Source organism: Pyxicephalus adspersus, chromosome 1, assembly GCF_032062135.1.
Source record: "Pyxicephalus adspersus chromosome 1, UCB_Pads_2.0, whole genome shotgun sequence".
Lineage (NCBI taxonomy): Eukaryota > Metazoa > Chordata > Amphibia > Anura > Pyxicephalidae > Pyxicephalus > Pyxicephalus adspersus.
This window is the reverse complement of record NC_092858.1, coordinates 101,506,948-101,519,959: the sequence shown is the minus strand read 5'-3', so window position 1 is coordinate 101,519,959 and position 13,012 is coordinate 101,506,948. Positions and strand designations below refer to the sequence as shown.

The 13,012-nt window shown below is 38.6% G+C and overlaps 1 protein-coding gene across 3 annotated transcripts in view; it reads right to left on the bottom strand.

Annotated features, from left to right (window-relative positions):
• The window catches only part of AHDC1 (AT-hook DNA binding motif containing 1), a 64,981-nt gene that overhangs the window by 31,296 nt on the left and 20,673 nt on the right, over positions 1 to 13,012 (bottom strand). Inside the window, exon 1 of one of the 3 annotated variants that reach the window (XR_011922093.1) lies at positions 6,959 to 7,610. The exons of the other annotated variants lie outside the window; for them this stretch is intronic. The gene's annotated coding sequence lies outside the window, so the exon portion shown is untranslated. Of the gene's footprint in view, positions 1 to 6,958; positions 7,611 to 13,012 lie in introns of those variants that run through there. 3 annotated transcript variants of the gene reach the window in all.

The following is a 13,012-nucleotide window of genomic DNA, read 5'->3' as shown; positions in this document are numbered from 1 at the left end:
CCCATTTGGAGCACAAGTTTACAAGGTTTTTATAAAGTACCAAAAGGCAGGCAGATATTTTACCACCAGAACTGAAGTGAATTGCAAAAAAATAAAAAAAAATAAATAATAAAAAAAAAAAACTACTGATCAATTATTCCCAACAGTTTTTTGGACTTCGACATGGTTGGATTTGTGGGCAAATCTAGAAGTACACATTGTACTGTGTAAAATTGGTCTTGCACATCCCTATTTAATGTACAGCACTGCATAATATGTTGGTGCTATAAAAAATCCTGTTTATTAATATTATTATTATTAATAATAATAAGCGATTGGATTGACAGAGCAGAATGTTGCCCATACCGTGTTCAGTGATTTAAGGAAGGCAACCTTTTGATTGCAGATCCTAAATTTATTGAGATGAGATATCTGGTAGATCTGGCCATGTGTACTGAGCCTTTAAACAATTTAACACAGACCAGGTGCTGGCTGTTGATTGATTCTTGCCTTACAGATACATGGCCAATGAAATACAACTATGTCAGAAGGTCAAGGCTTAATATCTGCTATGTATAGAAATGCTAGTGATAGTTATCTTTAAGAGGACTGCATTAAGAACTTGCCTTTACATTTTTGGCATTTCCCCGCAATAAAAACTGCATAGGAATACCTGCTTAAAATATAGTGAGCTTTCACAGTGGTCACTTTAAGTGTTAGAGTTTGCCTCTGTAGTGTACACAAGACTGACTAGCTGTAATCCATCTTGGTTTCACTGTAGGAACCATTGCACAAAGGCATGAATATACCAGGTGTGTGGAGAATTTAAGAGGATTGATTTTCCTTTCCGATATCTGCTCAGCCCTGGATTTTTTTTTCCAGACGCTGAACATCTATAGACACATTATGTGTGCAGGAAGCTTTTATTCCAAGCTGTCTCTGGCTGGAAGGTGACAAGGTCACATTCTCCCCAGAGCTGACAGTGACATCATTTGACAAGGGAGGGGAGTTGCTGACAAGGTATTGTGTTACCATAGGTACATAACTGCAATGTTCAGAGCTCAGCAAGGGAAGGGTTACGTTGCTATGCTCTGCAGGGTGCTTTATGATGCAAAGCTCTACTGAGCTCTCTGTGGCAGGAAACTGATTGCAGCAAAGGAGCTGACAGGAAAGGGTTACACATTGCCACACTGCAGTGAATGGTCTCTCACAGCCTGACCTCTCTCTGTGTAATCAGTTCACTGATTCGGACTCTGTCGGCTAGAGATGGGTATGCTTGCTGGAGATTTCTAAATAGAGAGCAGATGGGCCCCAGCATAGCTGGAATGGCCAGTCATAGCTCTGTTACAGAGAACAAAGCCACAGAAGCATATTTCTCTCAACAGACTTTTACAGCATTTCCATGGCTAAAATGCTCATTTTAAATGTGACACACCAAAATGTCTATACTAATGATCATTGAGCTGCAGTCTGCAAAACAAGTAGATGGATAGAAAAAGGCACTAACAAGTCTTGTGATAAGACAGAAGATTTTTTTTGTACCCTGATATAATCTTGGGGTAAATATAAATTTGATTTTGCACGTCACCTATTCAGAGACCCATCAGAGTGTAGATTACATTACCAGGTGTACTGGAAAACAAAAGGGACCAAGCTCAGCTTATGAGTGCACAAAGCTTCCCAATTAGGAATGGAATTCCTTTTCTGCTCCAGATTAAACACCTAAAGAAAATAAAAAAAGGTATTAAAAGTCAGGTATTGGAAAATTGGCGTCTGGAAACCTAAATGGATGCAGCAGAGTTATCTCTAGATCCTCTGCTTTCTTCACCAAAGGCAGCAGCTCATTCATGGATGGCTGTTTCCCCTATGCAACTAAAGACAACCATACAAAGTACCGACAACAGAGACAACACCACCCTCACATAGACCACAACCATATTACATCCCTTCCCAACATAACAGATCAGGCTCTGGCTGCCGACAGATTTTCAAACAAGTTTAAAAATCTCAGAATAGTTGGAGACACAACTACCCTATATTAAGTAGCACTACAAGATCTGATCCCTACATTGCACATCACATTAGGTTGAAGAACCTTGTAAGAAAAATCAAGCTGTCAAAAAACAACATAAAACACACTTGAAAAATGCAAAAAATCTACCACTTAATCTGTGACTATTGTGAGCTACTTTGTTAGAAGGAAGTAATTTTATCTTAGAAATGTTCACCTGACTTATCAGCTTTATCCTTTTTTGTTCAGCAAAAACTAATTTCATTAAGGGAGAAAACAACGGGAAACTGAAAATGTTATAACTGACCCTAGACCAGATCAGGAATTCTTGTAATGAAGACTCCTAATCTGGTTTTACTGTCACGTTTGAGAGATTTCCTCTTGCTTTGTGTTGCATTTCTGGAAAATAAAGTGAAGGGACCTCAACAGGACACGAATGGAAAAAATAAACAGGGATTTTAAACATCATCCATCAAAAAATGGATTTACACTTATTTATGACACTACCCAAGTGTACATATACTTATTCCAAACATAAAAGAAGCGTGGTATTTTCTACAGTCCATTGCAAAGTTTTTAGTATAAGGCAATCTTCTGAAAAACACTGCATGCTGCAGTTTGAGTGCAGTCCAAAGCCTGGAGTGAAGGACATCCTTGCAAGGATGCTTGTCATCAGTCAGGAATACAATGGCTAGGGGTCAGTTTTAACTTGCTATTTTTAGTGTATTGCTGGAAACATCAGATTGGAAGTAGGGCTTTAGACATTGTATCTTTTCTCAAAAGCCTATGGTATTAGGTTTAAGTATGTATTTTATTAACAGCTGTGCAAGAGATGCCTGGAGCTAAATATAAAATTTTATACTAAACTTTACATAAAACATTTCAGTAAAGTATAGAAGAATAAAAAGTTGTCATAGCTTAGATGCCTGTATGAGTGCACTTGTCCTGCCACCTTGTGCTTTTAGATATGACATACACAACAATGCTTTGTGACTATTATTCTTAAATATTACAGTAGGGGGCACAATATTCCATGTGTATAGGATCATGTGAATCCACATTTTCTGTGTAATTGGAAATTTGCATACTATTAACTAGCAATCTTCATATTGCTTGTAGATGTTATACGTAGAATTTTTACAAGATGAAAATGTGGTGATTGTTTAGAGTATGGTTGAGCAGGTAAAGGGATACATATCTCCTATAACCAATGGTAGTATGCGAACTACAATCATATCGAATCTGTATAATAAACTTTACAAAGCTTGTTTATTAGGATACCTTATCTTTATGCTAAACTTTATGTACCTTTTACATTATGCAAATCCATTTTTTAAATTCGCTTTCTAAAATATTTAAGTGATTTGCAAGCACAAATATACACATTTGGTCACAGCATTTAAATCTCACAGCATTTCAGCCTTGTGCGATATTCTCTAAGGTGTGAAAAAGAAAACAGCTGTACACATAACACTTGGGCTCAACAAGTAAGGGTTTTATTCAGCAGCTATGTAGTAGATAGAGTAAGTAGAATTGGTCTACAGGGATAAGAGACAAGCACCCCCCGTATTTAACACCTTTAAGGAAACATTTTTAATAAATCGTCTCAATGTAGGAAGTGGCTAAATAGTGAGGATGTGGGTTGTCGCATATCTTCTCAATATCTGGTCACGGAATCTTCAAACCACCTCCAATACTGGAATTCACAAGTCTCAAAAAAGTGCATAAATAATTCTGTGTACTTTAAAAAAAGATAACACATTACCAATACCCTTTTGGCAATGCCAAATGCCTGGAATGACATGGAAGACAGACATGTAGCACATATGCTATATCTACGAATATACCTGCACTCTCCTTTATAGGTGGGCCTGCTGGGATAAGCAATACAAATGAATTGCAGTGTCATTGCCCACAGTAGCAGCAGCTTGTGGTCATTCCAACCTTGCCTTACATGGAACAGGAAACACTTCTGTGCTGTTCAAAGCAAATCTAAAATTAATATGATTTTTCTTTCCCAATTAACACTTTAATTTGTTCATTTTTTTTAAAGACACATACTTACATGGCAATATAGATCAGAAAGTCTTTATGTAAACATGGCCTACAACAAACAAAAGTCTGCCATTAGCACAAAGGATGTTTGTGCACTGGAGAAGTAGCATTTGCAGACTGTACGATCCAAACCCTATTGGATTCACCAGTAATCACAGACTCCACAGTAGTAAAGGCTTTCCTCTGTCAGCATTCTACAGGGAAGAACCTTTGCCCTTTAGAGCCAGTGCTGTCCAATCAGGATACAGCATGAACTTTGCTGATTGTAGAGCTATAGGTCTGACTCTGCATGGGGTGGAACAATGTTACAAACCTCTGCAGAGAGAACACTGCTTCTTCCACACAGAGCAAGAGTCCTACCATACATTTGATGGCAGAGGACAGACTTCACACATTACTGCTTTGGCAATAGCTTATTTTGAAAGAAAATGTAAGACACCAAGCACCTTTTTATTTGTATACTCCATACCGGGAGTTCAATTGGGCTTTATAGAAATCTGCAGTTGTAAGTATGGAAGTGGCCAACATACTAGTCCTGCCTGCCATGCTGGTCTAATGTCTTTAAAAAAAATACCAATCCATGCAGGAGCTTGGATTAGCTTCATTCACAATTATTCTGGATGCACAAAAACATGTGTACAATAGAAAGCTATAGTACAAAACCCTGAAGACATTTACCCCGTTTGCCTCAGCAGCCTGGCTCCAAAATCACAAAGTGTGAGCAATGCCATTAAAGATAAGAACTGCATGCAAAGTACAAAAACCTGACATGTTTGTTACTTGTTAGGCAATGGGCCTACACTGTGGCACCACCAGCAGCAGAAGTCACAGTCACCCCAACTACAAAAATTGCTGTGATATCTGCCCTAATTTTGCATGTATCTGTTGCTTCAGCTCCAAGTAATATTACCCATACCCAGAGCACCTGTCTATATAGAAATATGGAAGCTGCGTTTACATTGTTATGCTGCATTACCTGACTGAACTCTGGTTGGCCATTCTTGTGAAATCTCCATGCATAACTAGGAAGTTGACTAACCTTCTAACTGTGCCTAATCTACCTCTACACTTCCAGCCTGCTCACTTGATGAGCCAGAACAATTTTTATTCTCAAATATTTTTCTTTCAAAACAGATGGGGTTAAAACCACTTGTCACATTTGCATTGCTGTGTCCCCACTGGGAAATTGTACCTCTGTGTTTTTGGGAAAATTTTCCTCAACAAAACAGTGTGGCCAAATTTTCCCAAATGGAGACCAGGACAGTGGATTTAACCAATGACAAGATTTGCACAATGAGAAAAAGGTTTTACCTTGGAAGCAGGGTAAGAAATTGACTATTGCTAACAATGAAATCTACTGGTATTACATACCAGCATGTCTGTGTTTTTAAGACTGTTTTAACATTTCTGTCCAATTAGATTTCCAACAATGGTATTATATCTATCTGTTTTGTACAAAAAAATTAACAAACGCAACACTGTTTGGCCACATTACCTCTCATGCAGGGCAACAAATGTTTATAATTACAGTATGAGCAGTTGGACTGTCCTCTTGATCATGTATCCCTATATACACATACAGATCCACGGTCAGATGGCTTCCAGTACAGAATTTGACATATAAATTGAAAATAGGAGGCACACACATAAAATATGCTGCATTTTGAAATCAAGCTATTTGTTATGTCCTACTCTATTCAACTACACAAGTGGTTAGGTCCCAGATTAAGGTTAGCCATATGCAAGAAGATTTTGTAGACAGCTCCAAGATCTGCATTACTGCCAAAAAAAGTCTAATGTGTTCCAGGAACCTAGAGGAACAGTCACAAAAAAATAGTCTAATCCGCAGATACAGTTAGGGGGGGAAAAAAATTATATACTTATGAGATAGTTTACGTTGCACTTAACAGAATTGTAATGTAATTCACAGTGGGCCATGGGACTAGGGTAAATGGAAAATAGGAGCTACTTCAGTCATTCCTGTGAGGGCTGTGGGGCACAAATGTGTCTCCTGCATTCTAACACGAAAACAACGCACACTCTGTATTTAGTATCAGTGAAGTTACCATAAGGCACCACAATATAAAAATACACATCCATCTGCTCCATTAGTACCATACATACTGTACCCGTTTACCCTATAATTTTTAACAATGCCACTAAACGTAAAGGATTTCAGGCTAAACATCAATGCATCTAAATTTTAAATAATGCACTTACATGCTTGCTGGTTAAAATTACAGCATTCTAAAAAAAACAAAAAAAAATAAAATAAAAAACATTTCCTGTATACTGTTGTAAGAAATACAAGGCATGGAAGCTAAGCTGAAAGTTAAAGGGTCAATCCACTCAAAAGCGATAGGCTTTGGAGGGATTTTAAGGGCTGAGTCACTTGCTGGCTTCTAATATCTTCTGCAGACTTTAGTGGTGAGATCTCCCCAAAGGAGATCCTGGATCTGATCCCACCTTCCTTTGTGTTTTGGTTATTGCTACTCCTCCTTTTTCATTCACCATAATATGGAGAGGGAGACCCCCTTTACATGGCTGCAGCAGAATGCAGCCCTGAGAACTTAATCACTTGGATCTGACCGCAGGACTTCCCAAGAGATATCAAAAAAAAAAAAAAAGTTAAAGTGAGTTAAATCCCCAGCATGTAATAAAACCTAAAACCAAGTTTTGGGTGGATCAACATGTTAACATGTAAACTTCGCAGCTGAATTGTTAGTTTAATAACAGAATGCAAAATGTGCAGATTTAATAAAGACATATGTACCATCTAAACGGTTCTGTGTAGGATCAGCAAGTTTCTAGCATGTAAGACTATGAATAAATCCTGCACGCAGGCAGCTCGCACATGGTTATATACTGAAATGATGGTCATCTGTACACAGACATAAATTAAATTTAGCTTACCAATATAAAAGGGAAAACTATACATTGTATTGGATAAGGAAAACAGTAGAATAAAGCAGATTACTGTGCTCGGTACCAGTATATAATGCACAGAGAATAAGGTCCTCCCCTCCAGGCATGGTGCTGAAGGTTATTCTAATGGATGTTGGATCTGAAACTGATCCAGGGACATCTGTTCCACCCTGTAATTATGGAGAGCCAAGAGGGAGAGAGACAGAGGGAAAGAGAGATTAGGAGGCAGGAAGATAAGGCCAAGGAGAGAAGGAGGAGAGAGGGAGAGACAGAGTGTGCCCTCAGCAATTCTGCTACACCAAATACACCTCACACATATTTTACAGCTGGAATGACACAAAAATACCATCATTGCCCCTGCAGAATTCCTACCTCACCTGCAGTCTATTCACCTCCTATACTGTTACAGTGCAGAGCTCCTGCTTAATATGCATACCTCATGTCTGCCCTTATTACACTGGATTGCAATTTTGTGGAGTTTTATCTCATTCACAATGAATATCAATATCATTAGAAAAAAGGCCCCTAGTAACAGCTGAAAAAATAACCTTTTTTGGATGACATTAGTGACGTAGTGAAGTTTTGAACTATATAGTTATCGGTTCTCCATGTACTACAGTTTGCAAAGTGTTGAGTATGTGTGTGGAGACATGGACAAAGCTGTGGTCATATAAAAAGAGACCTGTAATGGATAAACAAGGCTCTGTAATCTCACACCCCGCTTGTTCTGCCCTAACACCACATGGCCATCCCTCCACCCCCTTCTAATCCGGCCTGGAGGAGAAGAGGGCAGGAGCAGGGATTCCAGGCCTCTGGCCCTGGGGGGAGCACAGAGAATATTGTCTTCTCCAGCACATGTGAAGCAATGTCCAGAGAGAGGAAGGGAGGGGGCACTGAGAAAAAGGTGCAGGCACAGAAAACAAGGAGTTGCTAACACTGACAGAAAGGACAAAATAAATTGGAAAAGATGAATAGACCCTGAGACTTCATAGAAGTGAAGGAGAAAAAGTATAAAAGAGGTTAGCAGATAAATTGAGACTGAATGAAACAAACTTTGAGAGATTAAAGCGGGAGAAGGGGTAAGAAATAAGTGAGAAGATAAAAAAAAAAGGAAAAAAAAAAAACGGGGAGAGCTTGGGGTGGAATTCAAGACACAGACAGGAGAGAATAAACAGAGCGAAAAGGAGGGGGGTTTGGGAAGGGGGGAGTGTGGGAGAGGAAGAGCAGAGGGAGGGAGACAGATCCGCCAAGACATTATCACCTCTTTCCAACATCTGAGACAGACCAGGAATAACCACACAGGCACACAGGAGGGAAACAGGGAGGAGGGGAAAACAAGCCACAGTGACACACTATTCACATCTACACTATAAGGGTTAGGCTGTAGGGCTTCCTTTAGCTAGGAAGGGGGCATACTGCTGGGGCTTCCAGAAAGATTTGCATTCCACACCATATGCCCTAGGTGATCTGACTGGGGAGGGGTAAGCCAAGCAGAAATGATAGGACCATTACCAAGACTGGACGAGTGAAAAAGGACAGTCCACGCTTGTTGAGCCTAAGGCCAGGGATAGGCTAATTTACCAGTAACAAGAAATGTTAAAATGACCCAAATGTTAAAATTTACCTTGGATGTTGCAATCACAAGTGTCACTAACAGATGAATTTAGAATACAGGAAGATTTTACAGCTTGTGGAGTAGATCAGATGGAATGAAGGGTTAAATATATACTAAAAGAAAACAAGGCAAGAAATGGTATAACATTTGCCAAGGTATAGAGATAGGAAACCAGTGCTTAAGGGTCACACACCAGATCTTGGTGTAAATGAAAAAGCGAGGTTAGAAAACCTGACCACATCACCACTGACAAGCAGAATTCTAGCTTTCCTCTCTCAGCTCTCCATAGAAACAAGCAGTTTGTCCTAAGCACTCGCCAGGCAATTCTGCTGCGCAAGGGTGACTAGAATATGCACATCAACTACCAAAGGATCCATATGGTCACCCTAAAAATCAGAAGGCTTTACCCATTAGTGGGTCTGAAAACTGTCTCTGTTGCACTGAAGCAATCAATCACATTTATACTTGTACTGGAAGTGTCAGCATAATGTTTCAATAACAGTAGAAATGAATTTCTCTGGAGCAATGTAGAAAATTCTTAATTAAGAAAAAGGGAAACGGTCATATGGACTACAAAAGATAGAGGAATGTGACAGCTCTGTTCACCATAAGGAGCTGCAACCAGTTAGGAGCAGTTACCTGAGCATGCATGTTTATGAAAGTGAAACATGATGGAAGGGTTTCATCTAGACATCTCCCAGCATACAAACAAAAAGCTAAAGAGCAGCCCAACCAATCTTTGCTGTGGTTAGTCAGCAAGGTGTGTATGCGGTTTCCATAAACATTAGATTCTTATCCAGTCTAACAACCTGAATTTAAAAGTAAACAAAAGTTAACATTTTCTTTTTTACAAACAAAAGAGGAGGAGACCATGTGACCTATCTTTTCGTTTCGGAATGGGCTTAAAACTTCTTATAGGTATTTATAACTATCTTGGGTCCTCTGACACAAACGTACATTCATGGTTGACACTAGGACAGGAAGTGCTCCTAAATGATGAAGAAATATAGCGCCTTTCCAGAAGCTTTTTTCTTTTCTACAGCCTGTATGTGTGTAGTAACCCCAAGGTTTCTATAGGGTCTTGAAATAGACTGGAAAATGGTGCCCAATAGTTTCCTTACTCTTTATGGTGTCACTTCCTCTCACTTACAGAAATTTTTCTCTTGTTTAGGATAATGCAAGAAATAATCTCAATTTGGACACAAAAAAAAATGGTAGGAGATGGATCTTCTATCTATACATCCAACTCAGACATGCATAGTTATCATGACTCTTTTTCAAGGTCCTGGGTCTGATTCTGCCTACTAAGGCTATAGTTATAAAGTACTAAAGCACTTAGCGAGTACCAGAATTCTATAATCTGAAGCAAACATTTTAGGACACAGGATTCATAGCACACCTGCAATTTGGACACCAAACCAGTCACTTTCAAAAAGCACTGCTAGACTTGGTCCTCTTCCCACCCAATGTATTTCAGCAGCCTCATTGGGGCGTTAGGGGACCTTTCAGGAATTAGTAACTCACAAATCCCTAAAGGCTTTTTATTTTTCTGAAGAAGCGCTAAACTCCTAATTGACAAACTGCTTTAAAAGTGAACTCTAGGAGATATGTTTGGAAAGTACATCAGAGATAGGGCAATGTGATATAGTAAATACATGTTACCCTTTCCTATATACAGCATTTCTAAAACTGACGAAAGCACAAAGGTATTGTCGACTCAAAGCTTCAGGTTGATTTACTTTATTCCTGATAGCTACCGTTTTCTAAATGAAATAGTTAATAAAAAATGGACCCATAGCCTTCTATTACCACATATAATTACATTAAAAACATTTAAAAGACTGGAAGTAGAAGGTGCACAGACTGAAATCATTAAGCCAATGGTACAGCATTTTGAGAGAGCTGTGGCTCAAAATGGATAGCACAGAGGTGAATTAAAGCTTAGGTCCAGCAATCTTATGTTCTGGAAAGTGTGATTAAGGATTAGAAACTCAGTCAGTTTTAACTGCTATCCAGGGCTCCATTGCAAACATTTTTCAATAAAATATTAAACAATGACACTAATAAATTGTCAGTGGTTCAACCTCATCCCACAAATACATACCCACACATTTCACTTACCCCAAGCTGAGATTTCTAGATGTTCACAGGGCTCTCCTTTAAGTCTCGTCAGGCTGTATCAGTCCAAAATGGTTACTGATAAAACAGTAAATCAATGAGTTCTACTAAGCTGCACAATAAATTTTAATACAAAACAGGAATATAGAGCCATTCCATCTAGAGTGCTGTTATAGGGAAGGTCTGGGCTAAATTAAACAATTTGTTTATATCTCTTTAAAGGCATTATATGAAAACATTTGCATGGTTCTATTTCAGTCTACATATGCACTACGGCCACTATGGAGACATGGGAGGATCCTATTCTCTTTCATTGATATGATATTTATATTTGCAGGAAACCCAAGTTTCATGTTAAAGATCTATAGGGTTAAAAAAGCTTTAGGTCCCTGCAGCCCTTTGGTACCTAATGTTACCCCAAAGTTCTTTTCCCTGCTTAGATGTTAACTTAGCCCTGATCAGCACGTGACCTGAACATTATAAGAAATATTTCTGGATTGCCCCAGTGGCTGTCATATGACTTGTGATGCCACACCACAGACACTGACAGAAATAAACCTCAGAGCAGCCAAAGAAAATTGTTCATTAGACTGGTGTGACTTACTACTCGGACACTTTCACCACTTTCTAGGATGTCGATTCCCTTTTCTTACTTTTTTTTTCTTAGATTTATTTAATATGGACATCGTGGTTAACAAATTTGTGTAGTTATTTTCTAGGGATAATAGCAAGCACCAATAAAGGTATACAGATTAATAAATTATATTGTAATAAAAATTACCAGTCTCCCATTCCCATAATGCCCCCATGATACAACTACAAGGGTAAAAATCTGTACTCTTGTCTACTTTTTATTGTATGCATGCAGTATATGACAAGTCTTATGTAGCAATACAGATATTATATTGTGCAGTCATTTGGTAATATCAGGAGGCATACATGAAATAGTCTATATTTAGTAAGTGATCACCGCTTTAAAGTTTATGCTTGGGCTAAATAAAAATCTAATGGTGGTACTTTGCCATAATAAACACTACAAACATGTTGCAAAAATCCCTGCAATGTATGTAGTTTACCAGATGGAGCTTTTTGTTTTTGTGAAAATACTGTTTAAAATAGTTCAACATCAACGTGTATGCCAAGGGTGGGTTTTTATGATAATGAAAAATCAAAAGAAAAAAAACTCAGCATAAAACCTAAGTAAGAGACCAAAGAACAAGAACAAATTTCACTATATTGCAGCTTACAAGTTCCTTAAAAATAGTGGCTGCATTAGAATAACACTGCTTCTCTAGGAATACAGTGCAACAGTGAGTTTTTTCAGCTTAGGATATTGAGTGTTAACGAAAAGATAAGATAATAGAAAAGGAAAAAAAGAACAAAGAAAAACTAATGCAGCTACCACATCCAAGAGAAAGTTCCTGCTTTAAAATGGAACGTTCCTATAGCACACAGCATACTTAGGGCCCAATACAAATGGGTTTCAATGCAAAGAAATACGGATGCATTTTTTCACAAAAAGTTGAGGCTGATCTCACCCTCTAAACAAACTTGGTTCGGTTCAACGTCTCTTGAATTTTTAGACCAGGATATTGACCAAGGAAGTTGTCTTTCTATAGAGTGCTATGCATATAGGTAGAAAGGCACGAGGGCCCATCTAAAATGAATAAGAGGTAATTTGAGGGGATAGGGGTGGGGAAAGTACAAAATATCAACACAACACTCCAGTTTTCCTTAAATATTACTTTGCAGTTGGGCATCTGCCACACTTCAAGGGTTAAATGCTCAAGGGCAAACCAACTCCAGTCCTCCATGGACAGGCAAGGGTTATCACTCAAAGTGGAACTATAGTCCCACTTTGAAATCTTGCAATTAGGCAGGTGATCAGTCAGCAATTAAGGCGGTCAAAGATCAAAATGCAGAGGAGTTGAAAAAAGATGGCGGCTCACTTGGTCTCTTTGTAAAACAGACTGTTTACTGCCGCTTATTAAAGGAAGCCTAAAAATGTATGCTGATCTTGGCCCTGGAGGGCTAAAGGCACACAGCCCTTCTACCGTACACCCCTTGCAGTTTCCATTCTGACACTTCTAGAATATGGAAAAGTCCTTGGAAGTCACACAAAACAATGCTGTACTAATGGGTCTAGTATAAAAGACTCAAAACTGCAACCATTAGAATGTTAAATAGAAGCCGTTTCAGGGGAAAAAAATCAATCATATAGAGAGGTGGAACCAAAAGAGAAGGAGTAACATTAAGTTTTTAACTTATCACCCCTTATAACTAAACCAACCACCCTTGAAGTAGTGGAA